General features: G+C 31.5%; 1 protein-coding gene and 1 long non-coding RNA gene across 4 annotated transcripts in view; both read right to left on the bottom strand.

The window, feature by feature from the left end:
* The window catches only part of LOC139521903 (prominin-1-like), a 63018-nt gene extending 61693 nt beyond the window's left edge, over nt 1–1325 (bottom strand). For 2 of the 3 annotated variants that reach the window (XR_011664088.1, XR_011664087.1), the window contains exon 1: nt 1003–1234. The gene's annotated coding sequence lies outside the window, so the exon portion shown is untranslated. Of the gene's footprint in view, nt 1–1002 lie in introns of all 3 variants that reach the window. The other variant, XM_071315615.1, reaches the window with a different exon arrangement.
* A 2845-nt stretch (nt 1326–4170) lies between these two features.
* On the bottom strand, nt 4171–20468 carry LOC139518465 (uncharacterized). The gene is made up of 2 exons (XR_011663359.1): nt 20253–20468; nt 4171–4327 (listed from the first exon to the last, which is right to left on the bottom strand). It is a non-coding gene; the product is annotated as an uncharacterized lncRNA (long non-coding RNA).
* Between the last annotated feature and the right edge of the window lie 1584 nt (nt 20469–22052).

Here is a 22052-nt window from a genome sequence, read left to right as displayed (position 1 = left end):
TATTCCACTGTCTCTCTCCCCTCCCCAAAAAAAACCACCCCAATGAAAGAAAATGACTAGTTCCTTAATTAGGAAAAGGAAAAATCAATCGCATGATTTAATTTAAGTTAGAGACGTTGGTTTAAACATATAATGTCAAAAGATATTTTAACGGAGTATGCGTATGTTGTAGGTCCATTTAACAAAATGCAATGGAAATTGAACGATTTTTATTGAAATTCAAAGAAGCTGTTTGTGACATCATGATAATTTTGATCATCAATTTTCAACAAAGAGATATATTTCCTATCTAGCTATTGTCTTAGCTATAGGATTTGTTATGATCCTTGTTTCGAGTTATAGAAAACTAGAATAGCGAGATTCAGAGTAAATCTTTTGAAATTGATTATTTCATAAACATCATTGAAGCCTAACAAATTAGAAAGTCGATACAAACGGTATATAAAATTTAGAATGGAAATGGGGAATGTGTCAAAGAGACAACAACTCGACTAAAGAGCAAAATGGCACCAATGGGTCTTCCCGAGAAAATAATAAGTACATGGATTTAACGAGAGTATGCAAAACAGCAAATTTGACATTTGTAAAATCTATTCACTTGTCAAAGTAGTCAGGAGTTTCATGTAAAACAAATCTAAAATAATCATGGTTTGATATTGTCAATGAATAAGCTATCCGTTCTTTTTCATTTGATAATTAATGTTGACAAATATAGGGTAAGCATCGGGTGAAAGAATTATAAGTTATACACCTCGGGATACGGCGTGCCCGGCCATCGGGTTTCTTATCCAGACAATCCTATCCTTCGCTGTAGAACTATTACAAAGTAACATATCTCCTTCCTTATATATATATACTGAATGAGAAATATGAGTGTGGTATCAAAAATTAAAAAGACTATAATCTTGAAGAAAAATTGTAATATCTCATTCACTATAAAATTAACCTTGGTGATATAATAGAGAGTTAAAATAAACATTAAATATATGTTTAATAACCTACCTTTTGCATGCATATGTATCCTAAATTCAATAAGGAACTACGACGAAAATCGGTGACACGGATGTAAAAATATTTATTGTTAATCAATTTGTTTTCTGACACGTTGAAACAAGAATATTATCTCCTAATAAACAAAATTGATGTGATTTAATAATAAGCTAGTTTAAAGGCAAACAGGGTAATTATCTGCTCTATAGAACAAATAAGCATATCCCATACAAAGCAATCGTACAATTAAACACGGAAGGTATGGTGTCTCATAATAGCATGGTTTTTAAACAAATGTAAATTTTTATTTTCTAAAAATGTGCACGTTTATAAAATTGTGTGCATTTTTAACACTAAGTTGCACTACCCTCGTTGTATACTGAAGCATGCAACTTTAAACGTATGTGCAAAACTTTTCTTGTCACGACTTTAGGTACTCTGTACGGGGCGCCGAATGGGACTCTTGTGGTTTTGTACAAAATTCAATTCTGTCATAACAAAATCATTTTTGTCTTACAAAACTATGTGCTACAGACTTGTTTTGAGAGAACTTCAATTTTGTGATGACAAAATTCATTTGTGTAGACAAAATTCATTTTTGTAGACAAAATTCATATTTGTCATGACAAAAGTCAATTTTGTCTAAAAGGTATGCAAATATAAACTTATTTGCATACAAAATTGAATTTTGTTACCTGATATGGAAATTAAATCACAAAAGTCAATTGTGTGAGGTAAGATTCAATTTTGTGAGACAAAATTGACTTTTGTGAGACAAAATTAACTTTTGTGAGACAAAATTGACTTTTGTGAGACAAAATTGACTTTTGTGTGACAAAATTCAATTTTGTGAGACAAAATTCAATTTTGTCAATTTTGTTGAGACAAAAGTCAATTTTGTTAATTTTGTTGAGACAAAAGTCAATTCTGTCAATTTTGTTGAGACAAAAATCAATTTTGTTGAGACAAAAGTCAATTTTGTTAATTTTGTTGAGACAAAAGTCAATTTTGTTAATTTTGTTGAGACAAAAGTCAATTTTGTTAATTTTGTTGAGACAAAATTCAATTTTGTCAATTTTGTTGAGACAAAAGTCAATTTTGTGACGACAAAATTCATTTTTGTGACGACAAAATTCAATTTTGTAACAACAAAATTGACTTTTATGAGACAAAATTGACTTTCGTGAGACAAAATTGAATTTCGTGAGACAAAAATCAATTTTGTTGAGACAAAAGTCAATTTTGTCAATTTTGTTGAGACAAAAGTCAATTTTGTCAATTTTGTTGAGACAAAAGTCAATTTTGTCTCACAAAAGTCAATTTTGTCAATTTTGTTGAGACAAAAGTCAATTTTGTCAATTTTGTTGAGACAAAAGTCAATTTTGTCAATTTTGTTGAGACAAAAGTCAATTTTGTCAATTTTGTCAATTTTGTTGAGACAAAAGTCAATTTTGTCAATTTTGTTGAGACAAAATTCATTTTTGTCAATTTTGTGTAACAAAAGTCGATTTTGTATGCAAATTAGTTCACAGAAACCAAACTAAACTAATTTGAATACAAAATTGACTTTTGTCGCCCAATTTTCAAATTAGGTAACAAAATTCAAGTCTGTGTAACAAAAATGAATTTTGTCATGACAAAAGTGACTTTTGTCCGCTGATAGATAATTTTGTATGACAAAATTTTAAATTTGTAGTATGATACAAATTTTGTTAAACTGAACTTATTTTTGTTGAACAAAAGTCACTTTTGTCCGTACAAAATTGAATTTTGAGTACAAAACCACAAGAGTCCCATTCGGCGCCCCGTACTCTGGTATAAGGTAAAATTGGTTCAGTAAAATCAAACTGTGGAACGCATTTGGGGAATTCATATTTAATATCAATGGTAATATTATTAAAGTATTGTCGGGAAATGAAATTTCTGGCTTATTATAAAAATAAGAAAATATTCGTTAATTATAACGTTCCTTTTATGACGACACAAGTAGCACACATTATGATTTTCCACGAAAATCAAGGTAAATGCAGGCAATTTTTTTGTTGGAATTTTGGGACTTGAGACATATAACGCATATGTTGACAAAAGAGATTTATTAACATAATGTATTGGTTAGAAGATTTTACATATCTGACTTTAAAATATATTTTTTTCGAAACCTGCGATCTATGTTTCCCTGGCCTAAATTTTGTCGTATTTCAACAAAATCTTTTCTTTGATCTGGACTATTTGGTCTGTAAATCTAAACGCTTTGTCAAAGCAGTTGTGCTTGATCTTTTAAAAAGCTTTAAACAACGGACTTAAATTTCGGGGCTTAAATGTGACCCTTACCAACACAAACCAATCCGCTAGTGTGTAGCGCGTCATTAAGGAATTAGTTGCTTAGTCATTTTTATGTCCCTGCAGCTGAAAGTTGGGGAAAACTGTTTTACCGTCCCCTGTCCGCCAGTCAGTCTGAATATCCATCAGTTTGTATATAGTTATTTCAGATAACTCCTCCTTCAGAAAGTTTTCACTTTGCTTGCTGTTTGTACATATATTGAAAGTGTGCATGTGGTTAGGGTTTTTAATTTTATCAATATTTGCTCTTTTTGGGAGATATTTGAACTTTGTCATTTTTTGTAGTATAAACTTGCATAAGACGTGCATTTCTTGATGTTTCCTCTTACAGTAAACCATAGACCGATATTCTCCAACTGTTTGTATTTTAAGATAACGCTTTGCTTCTGCGGCATTATTTGTGTCTTCCAGATCCATATATACTATCTCAAAGAAAGTCCTACATCGAATTTGTTATAATACAGTCTTTAGTTTCTTATCAGTCTTTATTTGACTAGGATGTGTTTTCATATTTTTCTTCTAGTCGTGTTTGCTTGTTTTACCCATTGTATCTTCTCTGGGTTTTTTTTATTAAATTTTCTATGACCTATATCATGATTTTTTTCAGAAGTTTTGTGTCAATCAATATCTGTATATTTATAAATCTCATTCTTCCTTTATTTGTATTTTGATAGTCTTCTGAGTCATTTCATACCTTTTTTTACGATGTAGAGCATAAACCATTTTTTTTTATGCGAGAGACTAAAGGGTTATTCCATTAATTATGTACGAATAACTGAGAAAAATGCATTCAAGTTGGCATATGTCAATTTAGAATTAATAAGATTAATAACACAAGGATAAGTAGCATTATGTTTATTTTTATGATATCCTTTAAAGTCCTAACGACCAGCTCCGAATCTCACGTACAGAGGATGAGAGTTCTTGTTATTTTCTCTCCCATACATTGTCATCAGTCTTAAAAGTAATGAATCCAAATTTGCCTTTTTTACTGGTGCTGAAAAAAAGATATCATTAAAGTTAATCGAAAGCATGAATAAAAAAAACAACAGAGCTTCTTCTTAAAATATTTAAAACTTATTTCAGTATTTATATACTGTTACACTCGTTGACTGCTTTAAGAATTGTTGCAGATATTGCATGATAATAAACACGAATTAGAAAGATCGGATAAGAAACAATACATACATTCAGAGATCATCCCCAGTTTTCGGTGGGGTTCGTGTTGCTTAATCTCTAGTTTTCTATGTTGTGTCATGTGTACTAATATTTGTCTGTTTGTCTTTTTCGTTTTTAGCCATGGCGTTGTCGGTTTGATTTCGATCTATGGGTTTGAGTCTGGTATCTTTCATCTCTCTTTTCCAATGAACAACATTTATATAAGAGAAAGAAACAAAAAATGAAAACAATCAAACGCAGATAACAAACAATGAACGAAAAACAAATCATGATGAAACACATCAACAAACGAAAACCACTAAATTACAGGCTTCTGACTTAGGACAGGCACATACAGATTATAGCGATGGAAGAATTTAGTAAAGGTAATTTGGTTACGAAATCTGTGGCTTATGATTTATCAGTTATACATAGATTACGTTCGTTAAAATCCGAAAACGTCACATCAGACACGGGCATATATAGCAAACTAGTCGTGAAATAAAATCCAAATAGGAAAAATTAACAATAGGGAACGAAATATCGTCCCTTTTATAGTTAATTTTAGTGTGGAGTTTCCCGTGTGAAACCGAAATATCTAAATCTAGGAAAGGCCAGTTACTATACCGTTTAAATTTGAATTATTTAAGTAAGTTCCTCCGGGTAAATTTCAGCAGTATTTTTAGAAAATTCTTGATTGCTCAAAGAAAAGATAACGGTAAATGTTGTAGAATTTATCAATTAAATGCAATTTATATAAAAAAAAAAGAAGATGTGGTATGATTGCCAATGAGACAACTCTCCACAAGAGACCAAAATGACACAGAAATTAACAAATATACGTTCTCCAGAACTCAGACTTGAACAGATTTTGATAAGAAAATTCTAAACGTTGGAACCTATTAGGATCAATGAAGAGACGCAGTTCTTATAGACGGGTCTTTACTGAATTTGGTTATAAACTAATTCATAACAGTACAAAAAGTCTGCTATTTAAGGGGCACAATCAGTGCCCATTGGAAAACCTACAACCTGTCGATTAACTTTGTTACTGAAACGCACATAAATTTTATCAAGGAGAAAAGTAAAAGCTTCAATCATCTCATCACACCTCCAAGGATATCTAGCATATTAACCTTTCTCATTAGAGAAGAAGTATGTAGTTATTTGCATTATATTAATTATAGTTGTTTTCAGTGGTCTTCCTGTGAAATGTTGATTAGTGATGCATCTATGTGTAGCATTTGCTACGTTTTCAGAACACGTACGACATTCTCGAGAAGTACTTCTCAGCTCAGACTTGAACAGACTTTTTTAGAGAAAAAATCTAAACGTTGGAAAAGAGGGACGAAAGATACCAAAGGGACAGTCAAACTCATAATCTAAAATTAACTGACAACGCCATGGCTAAAAATGAAAAAAGACAAACAGACAAACAATAGTACACATGACACAACATAGAAAACTAAAGAATAAACAACACGAACCCCACCAAAAACTAGGGGTGATCTCAGGTGATCCGGAAGGATAAGCAGATCCTGCTCCACATGTGGCACCCGTCGTGTTGCTTATGTAATAACAAATCCGGTAAATAGTCTAATTCGGTAGGTCACATTCATGAAAGGGAAGGGGACTCAGACTTGAACAGATTTTGAAAAGAAAATTCTAAACGTTTGAACCTATTAGAACCAATGAAGAGACGCAGTTCTAATAGCGCAGCATATATTTTGGGTTGTTATTAGGGATATCAAAATATCTGATATCTAATACTCGAGTACTTGGCCATGATACTCGCGAGTTTTCAAATATTAGAACATTTCTTTAACGTGTGGTGTAAAGTATTGATTTTGTTATGCTTTAATTGTATAACAGGTACCTTTTCAAAACCAAATAATAAAATGATGAAATCGATTCACATTTTTACGAAAGACACGCATTATTGATAAAAACTCAAATTGCATGACTACAAAATATATGTTGATCCTTGTTAATGTGTATCGCTTTCCTTTTGTGTCAATTGAGCAATGCATAACTGCCCACTGTTTGAAAATAACATAACATTTATTGTTTTTGTGTTCATGTACCAAAGCAAAAAATCTGTCAATAAAGTCATCACTATGTTAATAATGTCCGACTAAATAACCAATCTGTATCATCTGTTCATAAATAGTTGAAGCATGAACTTGTGTATTACTTTTGAAATATGTGCTAATACTTATAATATATATATACAGTAATGCTTCTATCTATATATTCTTTGTATATGTTCTAATAACTTGAAATCTCATGTTCAATATCATTGGGGTAAAGCTGATGACCGTAACTGCATTCACGGTCATCCCAAGATGTTGGATGAAAACATAGGTCAGTTTCTGTATTGTCTGTTAAAGTGTTTCTATATCATTTTCTTCACAAATCATACATTGAAACGATGTAAATTTATAAAAGAATCACTCGAAAATCACTAATTACTTCCGAGAAATGTGCATGAAACGGGAAATTCGATTTGAAAAAATCGGTAAGATGACCGTAAATCATTATCAAAATATTTTCAAGATGACCGTAACATAAAACAAGGATGACCGTGATTGGTAAAAAGATGACCGTAACTTGTAAAGGATGACCGTAATTTGTAAAGACTGACTGTAATTTGTATTGGACGATCGTAACTTTTATAGGATGACCATCAATTCTAAGAAATATCCGTATTGTATTCAAAGCTTTTTTGTTGAGTTAGTCGATCTCAATAGGGGCTCGGTTAGCGGATATAAATATGTTTCATAAATTTCTTTTTTAAACTATTATAATATAATTGACCATGTTTAGGATTTATAACAATGATAGTAAATTGCATATTTCTCGTAAACAATGAAATATTTATTGATATCGACGTTAAAATTTTAACACAAATTGACAGCGATATGACGAAAATTTGAAGAAACATGAATGTGTCCCTAGTACACGGATGCCTCATCTACACTATCATTTTCTATGTTTAGTGGACTATGAAATGGGATAAAACTGTAATTTGGCATTAGAATTAAAAAGATCCTACCATATATATATATGGGGGAAATGTGTACTAAGTTTCAATTTTATTTAACTTGAAGCTGGACAAACGGACAAACAAACAGACGAACGGACGAACGTTTTCACAGACCAGAAAAACATAATGCCAATAAATGGAGCATTAAAAACATTAATAATACATACGAATATTTGGTAATCGAGCCCATGTGTATCTTTCCAGAGGAAGCAGATTAAAATTTTAATTTGTCTTGATATATGCAGGCGGAAACACTTTTGAAATAGAACAAAGGAATCGAAGCTCTGTGTTTATCGAGAAAGCGATAAATGTTAACTGTAATGTTTGAAATAGTAACAAAATTTTAAAAAGTTAATAGAAACAAATAAAACGACAATTTTCTTATTTTAAAAACACCATTTGCATAAGTTTTCAATATATCTATTAGATAGTAATGAAAAACAATAAGATATCAAGTCGACGACATGGTTCTTATCGGGGCCCTTTATAGCTGACTACGCGGTATGGGCTTTGCTCATTGTTGAAGTCCTTACGGTTACCTATAGTTGTTAATGTTTGTGTCATTTTGGTCTTTTCTGGATAGTTGTCTCATTGGCAATAATACCACATTTTCTTTTTTATATATAGTATCTATAAGTTTGATGTAGAAAATGCATAACCTCCGATTTTGTTTTTATCACGGACGGAGAACATATCAATCTTTTAGTTCAGAAATTTTCGTGTCTGCCCTTCCATTATGTGAATCAAGAAAAAATTCCCCAAAACAGGTAACGATTGTATCGAAAAGAGAAAAATCGAGTGCACCTTTTTATGTTAGGGCATGTTTGGGGTGTATATTTTGTCTTTAAAACGTACAAAGCAAGAGTATTTTATATAGCATCTCGCTTCAGATTCTATCATTATTATATATCAAAGCTACAGGTTGACTTTATAACGTAAAAAATGACAGTACGTAAAGATGAAATATATGGGTCAAGTGAGATACCTATCTAATGAATCACAAAAACAGAGTAGGTGTGTTCGAATAGCTATTTTTTCTAAAAGTACTTGACGACAGTCTTTTAATTTGGATGATGAAAATGGATATCTTCGAAAAAATATGATTTTCTTGTGTGTGATAACTAGGGTTTATAATCTTCAACCACTGAAAATGTTTAGTCTGCCCTTCCACGAAATATTTAATTAGAAATTTGTTAAATGCTTAAGAATTTTCAAAAATTCCATCTGACATCCGAACAGACAATATTTTTAAGTTGAATCAATGCAGACAAGATCATTAACTAATGCTCATTAGCTAGAAGATACATTTGTCTTTTAAAATATAACTGACATATAACGATCGATCGTAATGGTGCTATGTGGATAAATTTATCAGTTTTCAAGAGAAAAATTGGCAGAGCGTCAGCCCTACAATGGCTTCCATTTCTACGATTGTGAGCATGAACTGGCGTAATGGGGAGATAATTTTGAAGAAGTAGAATCCTGACTGTATGAATAACATTTCTGTATATATACAAATTGACAACGTTCCGCCTTGTGATACGCTTTTCGTACAATACTATTTTAAGGATCTACTTTGCTGGAGCTCACCTTCACTAGTTTATTCGAATGATATTTTCAAAATATTTCTGTTATTTTATTTGCACGACAAAATAAAAGACGATATAATATCAATGGGTGTACATGCAATTTTTTGGCATTTTTAAAAATGTGTATTTATTATATGTCATTAAAAGGAATCCCAGAAACAAAAAAAAATCTTTTGTCGAGCAGTTGAAGGCTGTGCACCGCGTTTTTTTTTCATTATGCTTGTTAGGTGTCATTTTATCGCGCTTTTGTAGCATGTTTTCCCTTCCTGTTCATTTGCATGTCTTTTGGCAAATTCATTTTAAAAATTAAACCCTCGACTGTTAAAAAGATACATATGGTAATCTTTGCATTTGAAGCACGTCTTATTTTCTTCTACCTATAGGATAAAACTCTCATATTAATATGTGTTTACCAACACGATTAATCATTTGATACAAAAAGATAGTTATATAAATACGGATATTTCTTAGAATTGAGGGTCATCCTTTAAAAGTTACGGTCATCATTTACAAATTACGGTCATCTTAAAAGCAGTTACGGTCACCCTTGTTATGAATCGCTGATTCTGTTACGGTCATCTCGATTGTGATTTACGGTCATCTTGGCGATTTTTTCAAATCGAATTTCCCGTTTCATGCATATTTCTCAGAAGTAATTAGTGATTTCCGAGTGATTCTTTTATAAATTTACATCGTTTCAATGTATGATTTGTAAAGAAAATGATATAGAAACACTTTAACAGACAATACAGAAACTGACCTAATTTTTCATCCGACATCTTGGGATGACCGTGAATGCAGTTACGGTCATCAGCTTTACCCCAGTGAATATATAAGTTAATTTCTATACTCATTCTGTCATCTGTAATTATAATGTATATGTATAACTGATGCTCCTGCAACGCAGTTACTGCGTCTGCGTTTGTTAATAAAGTTTAAAGTTCCCGTGGAGTAATTAGTAATTTTGATATGACTACTTGTCTATTAATTTGCCAACAAATTTACTTTAAATTACTTTAAAAACGATATTTAATCATAAATTAATAAACAAAAAAGTATCAAATGAACATTTAAATCATTAAATATACATCTCAACCAATATTTTTTTTAAACAAAGTACTCTTGATAACTGTTTACGGCTTGTGAATTATTGTTGATCCGTGTATTCCGCTATACATGTCTTTAATAGATAAGGGGATACAGAAAAGTCTCAAAATTTTTAAAAGACAAACGAGTACTTGAATTGCGAGTGCTGCAGTACTCGTTGCCACCTTAGTTGTAAAACTACGCCAGTACGCAGTCTCTATTTTACTTCCCTAACTAAAAAAATAATCCAGTTTAAATCGTACGATGGTATTTATTTAGAATGTATAAGAACACATTCATGCACGTTGAAATGACTCAACCTTCGCCAAATTTTGACATTTGATAATTATACCAGTTTAAATTTGACAGCCTATTCATTTACGATCTTTAAACACGCAGCCTTCGTTTTAAATAACCTAACCTTAGTCAAATTTAAAACTGTATACCATTTTAAATCGGCCAGTACTGTTCATTGGAAATGTGTTTCTTTGCAGTTCATCTTATATAACTAAACTTCGGTCACCTTTGAACTATTAGAATTGCACCTATTCATATAATTTATCTATTGAATGTCAACTAGATCTCTTTGATAAGGCTGTTGTACCAATTTTGTTATATGGATCAGAGATTTGGGGGTTTGAAAACTTTGGCTTGTTAGAGCGAGTACACCTAAAATTTTGTAAACTCATTTTACATTTGAAGCAATCAACCCCAGACTGCATAGTTTATGCAGAACTAGGCAGATTCCCATTATTTCTTCATGCAAAAGTTCGTATGATAAATTTTTAGGGCAGAATTATAAACGGTAAAGAGTGTAAAATTGCTCATGGTTTTGAAAGTAAATGGTTGATTTATACTAAAAATATTTTTAATAATTGCGGAATGTCTTTTATTTGGAACCTTCATTTTGCTGACAAATGGGTATCAAAAAGTGTGAAACAAAAGCTTAAAGATCAGTTCACACAATTATGTTTGTCACAGATAGAAACCTTACCTAAATGTCTATGTTATAGGATTTTTACAAATAATCTGAAATTTGAGAATTATCTCAACATATTGCCTAATAATTTATTATTTGTATACTGCAAATTTAGATGCGGTAGTCAGCGTTTACCAATTGAGACGGGAAGATGGCGAGGCTTGTCACGAAACGACAGACTTTGTCATCTATGCAATTCAAATGAAATCAGTGACGAATATCATTATATAATGACTTGTAAATCTTTAGATTTAGAGAGAAAGAAATTTTTACCTGAATATTGCTGTAAAAATCCAAATACATACAAATTTGATAGTTTATTTAATTCAGACAATATTATCATTTTAGAAAAATTATGTAAGTTTATAAAAACAGTACAGGTGAAAGTCAGTCCTCCAAGTTAAGTTACGTTTTGTTTTGTTCACACATGTGCATGCTTATATAATCATATATGTAATTGTAAATATATATTTTCTCTGAAACTATGACATGTAGTTTTGTGAGAATAAAGTTCATTCATTCATTCATATCAGGCCTTGAAGTCATAAAACTTTGGAGTCAGATTTTGTACTCATTATCCAAACTCAATCAATCAAAATGCTGAATTTTATGTTTCGAGCATGATTTTTATACTTAACCTATGTAATTTTTTAAAACACAAGAACACACCCGTGATATCGCGGGTCCGTGACTGAATTAAAGTATATAAATGTAAGCCTTATTTTACTGGTGGAGATTTATTTCCCCGAGGATACCACAAGCCCAGTAGTGGAGTAATCATGAATTATCATTGATATTGTTATATTTATAAATTAACTGTTTACAAAATTTATAAATTTTAGAAATAATAAGGCTTTTCTACCTCAGGCATAGATTACCTTAGCTGTATTTGGCAACACTTTTAGGAATGTTGGATCTCAATGCTCTTCAACTTTGTACTTTATTTGGCTTTTTTAAACTTTTTTTGGATTCGAGCGTCACTGATGAGTCTTTTGTAGACGTAACGCGCGTCTGGCGTATATACAAAATTTAGTCCTGGTATCTTTGATGAGTTTATTTACAACCACTGGGTCGATGCCACTGCTGGTGGAGATTTATTTCTCCGAGGGTATCACAAGCCCAGTAGTCAGCACTTTTTGTGCTAACATGAATTATCATTGATATTTTTGTATTTATAAATTAACTGTTTACAAAATATTGAATTTTAAGAAATAATAAGGCTTTTCTACCTCAGGCATAGATTACCTTAGCTGTATTTGGCAACACTTTTAGGAATTTTGGATCTCAATGCTCTTCAACTTTGTACTTTATTTGGCTTTTTTTTAAAACTTTTTTTGGATTCGAGCGTCACTGATGAGTCTTTTGTAGATGTAACGCGCGTCTGGCGTATATACAAAATTTAGTCCTGGTATCTTTGATGAGTTTATTTACAACCACTGGGTCGATGCCACTGCTGGTGGAGATTTATTTCTCCGAGGGTATCACAAGCCCAGTAGTCAGCACTTTTTGTGCTAACATGAATTATCATTGATATTTTTATATTTATAAATTAACTGTTTACAAAATATTGAATTTTAAGAAATAATAAGGCTTTTCTACCTCAGGCATAGATTACCTTAGCTGTATTTGGCAACACTTTTAGGAATTTTGGATCTCAATGCTCTTCAACTTTGTACTTTATTTGGCTTTTTTTTTTTTTTTTTTTTTTTTAACTTTTTTGGATTCGAGCGTCACTGATGAGTCTTTTGTAGACGTAACGCGCGTCTGGGGTATATACAAAATTTAGTCCTGGTATCTTTGATGAGTTTACTTAGTATTGGTATTGTCATCAGATAAAGTCATACCGATTATAAGATACACAATTTTCTCTCCTTTTAAATCTTTCTGTTCAAGTTGAGCCCGTCGACCTGGAACTTACCAATTATTGGTAATATTAATTATTTGGAAAAGATAAGGTCCTCGAAAGGAGTATTTTTTAATCAACAGCATTGTCCTATATTAGTTATAAATAAAGTTGAATTCTTTGATTCGCTGTTTTACGTCATGCCCGCTAACAAATTGAAAACTGTACCTATACACCTTTATTTTAAGTCCAGATTTTTAGAATTCTTATTGTTATCTTAGAAAGTCTTAGTGATTAAAAAACTACAACAGGGAACAATTTGACAATGGTTGAATTTAGTAGTGTCAACCCTGTGATAATGACCCGTGTATATAGCAAAATCCTAAATACACCGTTTTGTGGTGCGCCTTTCAGATGCGGAACGTACAGATAAGGTAATAGGTAACAGGTGAATATACTATTGGTATCGGTATCGGATTCGACCCGGAACTTGTTAAGTATTGGCACTATTAATTATGTGGAAAACAAAAGGGTCTGGAGTGGTGTAATTTTTAATCTACACCATTGTCCTATATTATCTATATATAAAGTTGAATTTGATTGGTCGTTTTTACCCCATGACGGCTGACAAATTGGACCTCGTTATTTTAGTATTATAGATATTATAATTGAATAAGCGTTGGTCGGTTTTTAATTGTATAACTGTTTTATGACGGTTTCAGGTAAAGCAGAATAGATTATGATTCATTTTGTATTATTTCTGAATCAGTTATTGGCTTGCAAGATATGTTAGACACATTATTATTATATACTTGTAAATGGGGTTTGACTGTAAATATTGCCAAAACAAAAATTATGGTATTTAGAAACGGAGGTTTTGTAAAAGACGAAGAAATTTAGTATTATTATGGCAATGCTATTGACATAGTGGATGAATTTTGTTACCCTGGTGTACTGTTAAATTTTAACGGTAAATTTGTTAAAGCTCAAAAACATTTAGCTGAGCAAAGTAGAAAAGCTGTTTTTGGTTTAAAGTCGAAGGTTTCGTCATTGTATTTGAATGTTTTTACATATTTGAATTTATTTGATACTTATATTAGCAGTATTTTATGTTATGGTTGTGAAATATGGGGCTTCCATAAAGCTCCAAATATTGAAAAAATACAACTTGATTTTTGCAAAAACATATTAGGTGTCAAACAATGTACAACAAATGTTATGGTTTATTTTGAATTGGGTAGATATCCTTTGATATATTTTAGAATGTAAAAAATAGTGAAGTACTGGTTAAAATTGTTATCCACAAGCAACTGTATTTTTAAAAACTGCTACAGGGAACAACTGTTTAATTTCTGTAATATTAGAAGCAGTTGGATTTATCAACTACAACAATTATTTTTTAACTTAGATTTAAATGAGATCTGGTATAACCAAGACAATTTGATTATTGATACAAATTTATTATTATTTGTAAAAACAAGGATATATGATCAAGCAAAACAGACTTTGAATGATCAACTAAACGTTTCATCCAAGTGTTATTTATATAAATATATTGTCAATAATGTATGTTTACAGAATTATCTAACTAAACATATGAATTTTAAAGTGTATTTAACTCGCCTTAGATTGTCATCTCATAATTTGTTTGTTGAAGTAGGCCGTTATCATGGGGTAAATAGGTTAGATAGAAAGTGTACTCTTTGTACTTTGAATATCACTGAAGATGAATTCCATTTTGTTTTACAATGTGAAAGCTATAGAGAATTGAGGAGACAGTTTATTAAACCTTATTATTATAGACGTCCATCGTCGTTCAAATTAGTGCAACTTCTCAGCACTGAAAATGTAAAAGATTTGCGTAATTTGTGTAAATTCTTGTTTAATGCACTTAATCATAGGACCAAACTGTTATTGGTCAATACTTGATATTTATTTGCTTCTCTGATGTATTATGTCATGTTGTGTTATAGAAATGTATTTGTATTTATTGCACTGATAAGCATAATGTGCTTAAAGTAATAAAGAATTGAATTGAATTGTATTAGCTTATCATGCAGTGTTGAATTGATTTCCATTTGCAGTAAGTTTATTTTAAGGATTGATAAGTTTTTCCGAATCGTATTTTAACAACATCATCGTAAACTTAGGATGTGCTATTCCCTTTGACCAGTTTTATACAGGTAAAGGTACGTCAAACGGGTAAACTCAATCTCCTTATCTGTGGACAGATTTAGTAAAAGTTTTAAGCAGTTTATGTGAAAGAAATCCCTGACTTAATAATTTGATAGTATTGCAAATTTTGCTTACATAGAAATCTTCACTACAGACACGGGCAAAAAAACTGAACTATCTAAATGCAGTAAAAGATTGTTATTGCTGTTAATGTTTGATTTATCTAAAGTCAGTTCTTTTAGGTAAATTGCGTCAGTATGTTTAGGGAATTCTTTATTATCAAACAGACTAAAACATTATGAAGGCAATTATAAGTGTTGTTAAATTTATCAATCAAATGAAATCAAAGTGGGTCTTTATGAGTTTGGCCATTCTGTGATTCAGAACAGTACAGAAACAAGCTATTGAAGGAGCCGCATTGGTGCTCATAGGAATGCCTACATCCTTTTGATAAAATGTATTGCAGAAACGAGCACAAATGTTGTCAAGGAGATAAATTACAGCTTTAATATTCTCATCACAACTTAAGTATATCTAAGAAGTATTATTGTATATTACCATTCTAAAACCCTAAAAGGAGGGATTATGTCTGATATTCATATGATGAAGACATAATCTTTCAATCAGTGTAATTGAAGTCTGGAGCTGGCATGTCAGTTAACTGCTAGTAGTCTGTTGTTATTTATGTATTATTGTCATTTTGTTTAGTTTCTTTTGTTACATCTTCTGACACCAGACTCGTACTTCCCTTGAACTAAATTTTAATGTGCGTTTTGTTATGCGTTTACTTTTCTACATTGGCTAGAGGTATAGGGGAGGGTTGAGAGCTCATAAAAATGTTTAACCACGCCGCATTTTTGCGCCTGTCCCAAGTCAGGAGCCTCTTGCCTTTGTTAGTCTTGTATTATTTTTAACTTTAGTTTCTTGTGTATAACTTTGAGTTTAGTATGGCGTTCATTATCACCGAACAAGTATATATATTTATTTGGTGCCAGCTGAAGGACACCTCCCGGTACGGGAATTTCTCGCTGCATTGCAGACCTGTTGGTGACCAAGTCAAGAATATGGCAGTTGTTATCTAATAGTTCGTTTCAATGTATGTTGCATAGTCGCTTGTTTTTTTGCACTTCAATGTTTCTGTAGTTTCGTTGTTTTCCTCTTATAGTTGATGTGTTTCCTCTCGGTTCTACATAAGAAAATGCCTGCATCAAGTTAGGAATATGACAATTGTTATACATTCGTTTTATGTGTTTGAGCGTTTGATTTGCCATTTGATTAGGGTCTTTCCGTTTTGAATTTTCCTTCTTAGTTTGTAACCCAGATTTGTTTTCTCTCAACCGATATATGACTCATCAACTCAACTGTGGTATACTACTGCTGCCTTTATTTAGTTGTGTTTAGTTCTTACATTTAGAATAAATAGAAAAGAAATGATGTTGTATGTCCATGCACGACGCAAAATCAGTTGATACACAGTAAAAAAAACACAGTAAAAAAAAACACAGAAAGCACTTTTATAGATGTATTTTTTCGCATACGAACATAGTTTACCCTATTATTTGTGTCTTTGTCAAAATCATTGGTTGCCGTTTGTTGTTGAGTAATATATTTGTTAACGTTGATAATTGACTTGTTGTTAAATCAGTGAATTGCCGTTGTGTTTGTCATCTGAATTGTTTACATTTCCCATGTCGGACCCTTTTTTAGTTTGCAATGCGGTTTAAGTTTTTCACTTTGATAAATGCCTTAGGGTAGGGTCAATCTATGTTTTTCCAGAACTATTCACATGTATCGAACAAAGAAAGTTCAACCAATTATTTATCAGAACTAATGAAATGAAATGATACTTTTAGACATGTTCACCATAAGCCGATACCGAAATCGAAACCGAAACCGATACCGAAACCAAACATAGTAGTGAGGTAAATGGTAAGAAAATATAATGTTTAATTAACTCAACCCTTTTTACTCCATTATCTTGATTGACATTTGAATACACTAGATGGAGTATAACTTCAATTCAACAATTGACTTTAATCTAGCAAAACATAGTTAAATTCAACGAGTATTAGATACACTAATGCAAGTTATGTACAATTAAAATACGGGTTACATTTTTTAATGTTGTATATTAATCATGAAGCAAGTTTCGTCGAATTGAAACGAAAATTCTTAACATTCCAGTTGCTTCCTCGGTATATTTAGATATAAGAAGATGTGGTGTGAGTGCCAATGCGTTATTGATAAGACCTAGGAGACCAGAATTGATATATTGCGATCGGTCCACACGAGATATTACCGTTTTCCCGCGATTGTTACTTAATTGGCAATACCCTATACTTATCAAAGCATATATTGCAACACCATATACTGTAAGGCATCTACGCAATCAAAATGCAATAATCCGCGAGCAACGCAAAATTGTCAATGAAAAGATTCGTGCAAGAAGAGTTCAGGTAGAACATTCCATAAGCCGAATGAAAATTTAAATGATACTAGGTTCTCTTTACAGACATAGTCGGAACGATGTTGCAGCTATTGTAGAACTATGTGCAGTTCTTTACCTACGACGACACCTGCTTAATGATAAATATACATGACGAATAAATTGTCTATAACTTGAATTAGTGATTAATAGATTCATGTGAATTGATGAATTGAAGTAATATAATTATCATCTAGTGTATTCAAATTTCAAACAATATAATGGAGTGAAAGGTTTGAGTTAATTGACATACCATTAACATTTAACATTTACCTCACTACTATTTTTGGTTTCGGAATCGGTTTCGGTATCGGCTTATGGTGAACATGTCTAATAGATACCAGCTGATATTTCAGATTCGAAAACAGAAATATCAATCTTCATGCTTAATAAAATGAACGTTTTTTTTTACTTAATGATAAGCTACTTTTAGTTACAAGACTGTCATGATTTATCATATATATATGTATGTAATATTATATTAGTTAGTAATTATGCAAAATAAAACATGAGTCATGTTATATCTATATTTGTAAATAATATTATATTATTAAGTATTTATGTAGAACAAAACATAATTAAAGAAGGAGTGTATAGAAATAATATACAATGTAGTATAATTGTATTTATAAATTTTTATCATATATTTAGTACAAAATACAGCTATTTTGTATATGTAATAAAGGTTCGTTTTTCTAGTCTGTATCACCTACCCTGTATCGCATACCCCGTATCGCATAGCTAAACCCGTATCGCATACCCCGTATCGCATGGTAAAACCCGTATCGCATACCTTTTTTTTTTTTTTACATGAAGTCAGTTTTTTTGTTGTTTTTTTTGGCTTAAGAAAAAATTTCCTCAAAATATTTTTTTTTAATGACGTCATTGTTTGGTATGTGACGTCACGAACGTGCAAAGTGCAACTATAAAAAATACAAAACACTCAAATAAATACAATAATAAACAAAATATTTTTAAAACAACAGATTGTTAGGTAACCCAGGTGCTTCGTATAATTAACTGAGCAGTTATTTTAAGGCTTTGAAACAAGACAAAAGCTGGACTGATGGTAACCCAGTGCTATGGATCAGAAAACAGTTCATAAAATATAATACTCTTCTGTTGAAATATATGATAAAGCGTATAATACATGGCAAAATCCGTATCACATGCCGTATCACCCTCGACCAATATCATCCCTCGGGCCTAAAGGCCCTTGGGCTGATATTGATGTCTCGGGATGATACGACATATGATACGGATTTTGCCATGTATTATTCTCTATATAATTTACGTTTTGTTCGGTGTCTTGTACCATTTCAACATTTTGATTTTTTCCTATTCTGTCTATTCGAAAATCATAAAAATAATTAAAAAAAAACATTTCCTCAGAATTGTTACAGTAGTTGTCAACAATTTTTTTTATATATATAAAAACGATATCAAAAGTGATTTCAGGATAACCAAAGGCGTTATTTATTTAATCTGGTTTTATACATACCATTTTTTTTATTGGCGTGAATAAAATGAACAAAGGCTTTCCTAAGTTTTCGCTACTTAGGTATTTTATGCGTATGAACACATGTTTTAGATTCATCGAAGGTAAAAGTTCGTTATTTACTTTGATCGGTTCATTTTGGGGATATCAATTTAATGAAGCAAATGCACGGTTAGTTATGATAAATGATAACTTTATAACTCTATTTTGTATTCTAAACTTTATTTCAAAATCGGTTTCAGATAGTGTGTAATTATTACTAAAAATACCTTTGCTTTCCTTATTCTACTAAACATGCACGGTTTGTTGCCTTGTAAAATCTGTAAATAATGTATAGTTTCTGTTAAAAAAAATGCGGCGGAAATTTCATGGGACAGACAAATAGACGGAATGACGGACGGACATACGGACAGACAGTCGTTTAGAGTATATATAGAATAACCATACATTGTCTCTAAATATCAATGTTATTTGTACAAGCATAGATGTAATACCCATAGATATGGGTATTACATCTATGGTACAAGGCTTAGAAACAGGTAGAAAGCGAGGCTGTGCCGAGCATTTCTACCTGTTTCGAGCCGAGTACAAATAACATTAATATTTCGAGACAATGTATGGTTATTCTTTATATACTGCAACTCTTATAGCTGTTCTAAATGAAGTATTTAGGGTAAAAACCATCATTTCTTAATTTTGAGCTGAAGACGTAAAATTTCCGCGAACCTGTATGTTTTATTGACGTCATAATAAAACTCTACGGAAACACATCGTTAAAGTCATAAACAAGGTGATATACGGTCAGTGACTGTATATCACATATATATATACGTCAATGCAATTTGACTGCTCCAATAGCAGCTGCACAGCTGCAGTATATATATTCCTATGTAGCGGGAGGGGGGGGTATATATACGACTTGACGGTAATTGTATCGTAATGGATCATTTAGTAAGTTAAACCAAGAAAGGAAAGTGTTTATCATTAAGAAAAAATCTCGGAGGAAAAAATAAAATATGAAAACAAGTTATCAAACGTGAACTTAAAATTAAAACAAGCATACCTTCATAACCGTCAACATCATACATCGGAACAGCTTCTGACAAACACATAGCCGCAACAATTGTACAAACTAAAAAGAGACGAATGTGGAACATGTTCAATGCTTCAAGTTACACAGGTAAAGTGTATATAATGAAATAAAATAGATCTTTATAGTTGGTTTTTTTTCATAATGACCGCTTCTGAAAATAAATTACAGCTGTCGTTCCTGTAATCTACCGATACTGTAATTACTCATTAGGAGAGTTACTTGATATATTGTTTTCCGTTAAATGAACATTAGAAAAGCATATGCGGATTCCACTTCATAAATAGAGTTTAATTATCGGTAATAAAAGGAAACAATCCTTTGTAAATCATATAGGACCATAGCAATTTGTCACATTAATGAGTTAACTATCTTCAATATAAAATAGAATTCCGATGTTTCAGTAAATATAATTCGAAATGAACAGAAAATGTCAACTAAAATAATAAATTATGTATATACTATTACGTCAACTGAAAGGAAGTTTATTTACCTATCATAATAACTATAATTAATCATAACAAAATATAGTGAATCTTTGACTTTTGTTTTTTAAATAAAATATAGATAGTGTAAGAAAGATAGCCAATAAGCTCATAACGACATGGCTATCAGAATTGCCATTTTACCCTTCGAATAAAAGAAAGAAGAAAATAAAAACCATGAAAATTACAGTTGGAAAGGAACAATGCGCAGAAACTATAGCATGTAGAACAACTTTTAACAGGTCGGGAACTCTACCTTATATAGCTATGCATGAATTAGCATACTTATGTCCAGACTCCTCACACATGTAATTATTTATATTCGTGTGACGCAATTTTTTTAACCTTGGTTTTTGATCAATCCACTAAATGAGTAACAATGCATGATGGACTACTATGTGTTTACAATCAATCGGGTTCAAGTGTTAATCACTGAAAAACAACGCATTTTTTCTGTTCGTGTATTGTGGAATTAACAATTTCGCTTAGTTTTTTTTTGTATGTACATTTATAGTTTGTGATATAAAGTAATCGTTCCATGCTCAGATTAACCAATAGTTGTTTTTATATGAAGAAACGTGTGTTTTAATTATTCGAAATACAGTTATTAATATGATTTAGAATGACACGGAGATTTCAGGTATTCGCCCACAAAACATGTTTATGAGATATCAACTCCCCTATACCTCTAGCCAATGTAGAAAAGTAACCGCATAACAATACGCACATAAAAATTCAGTTCAAGAGAAGTCCGAGTCCGATGTCAAAAGATGTAACAAAAGAAAATAAATAAAATGACAATAATACATAAATAACAACAGACTACTAGCAGTTAACTGATATGCCAGCTCCAGACATCAATTAAACTTATTGAAAAATTATGTCTTCATCATATGAATATCAGGCACAATCCCTCCCGTTAGGGGTTTAGTATCATACTATCATAAAATGTATGAGAAGAACATAACCCGTGTCATGCCAATAATTGTTTTAAAAAAATGTGTTTAGTTCCGATGCAAAGACCCTATAAGTGAATCAATATTAAAGCCAAAATATGCAATCTTTAATGACCCGACAACAGTATCGTAACTATATCCCTTCTTAATAAGTCTGTTTAAAGGTTTTGTAAGCTTTTGAGGTAGTCTTATCCTTTTCGTAATCTTCGGCAACAACTTATAAAGGGTCAGAAAAATATGTCATGATCATACTATTATTACATTGTTGAACTTCAGCATTTGTTGCAAAAATGTGTAAAATGCGATCTGGTGCCTCTTTCATGCAGTGTTTT

Source organism: Mytilus edulis, chromosome 4, assembly GCF_963676685.1.
Source record: "Mytilus edulis chromosome 4, xbMytEdul2.2, whole genome shotgun sequence".
Lineage (NCBI taxonomy): Eukaryota > Metazoa > Mollusca > Bivalvia > Mytilida > Mytilidae > Mytilus > Mytilus edulis.
The sequence above is the reverse complement of the archived record's forward strand: the minus strand, read 5'-3'. Positions and strand labels throughout refer to the sequence as shown.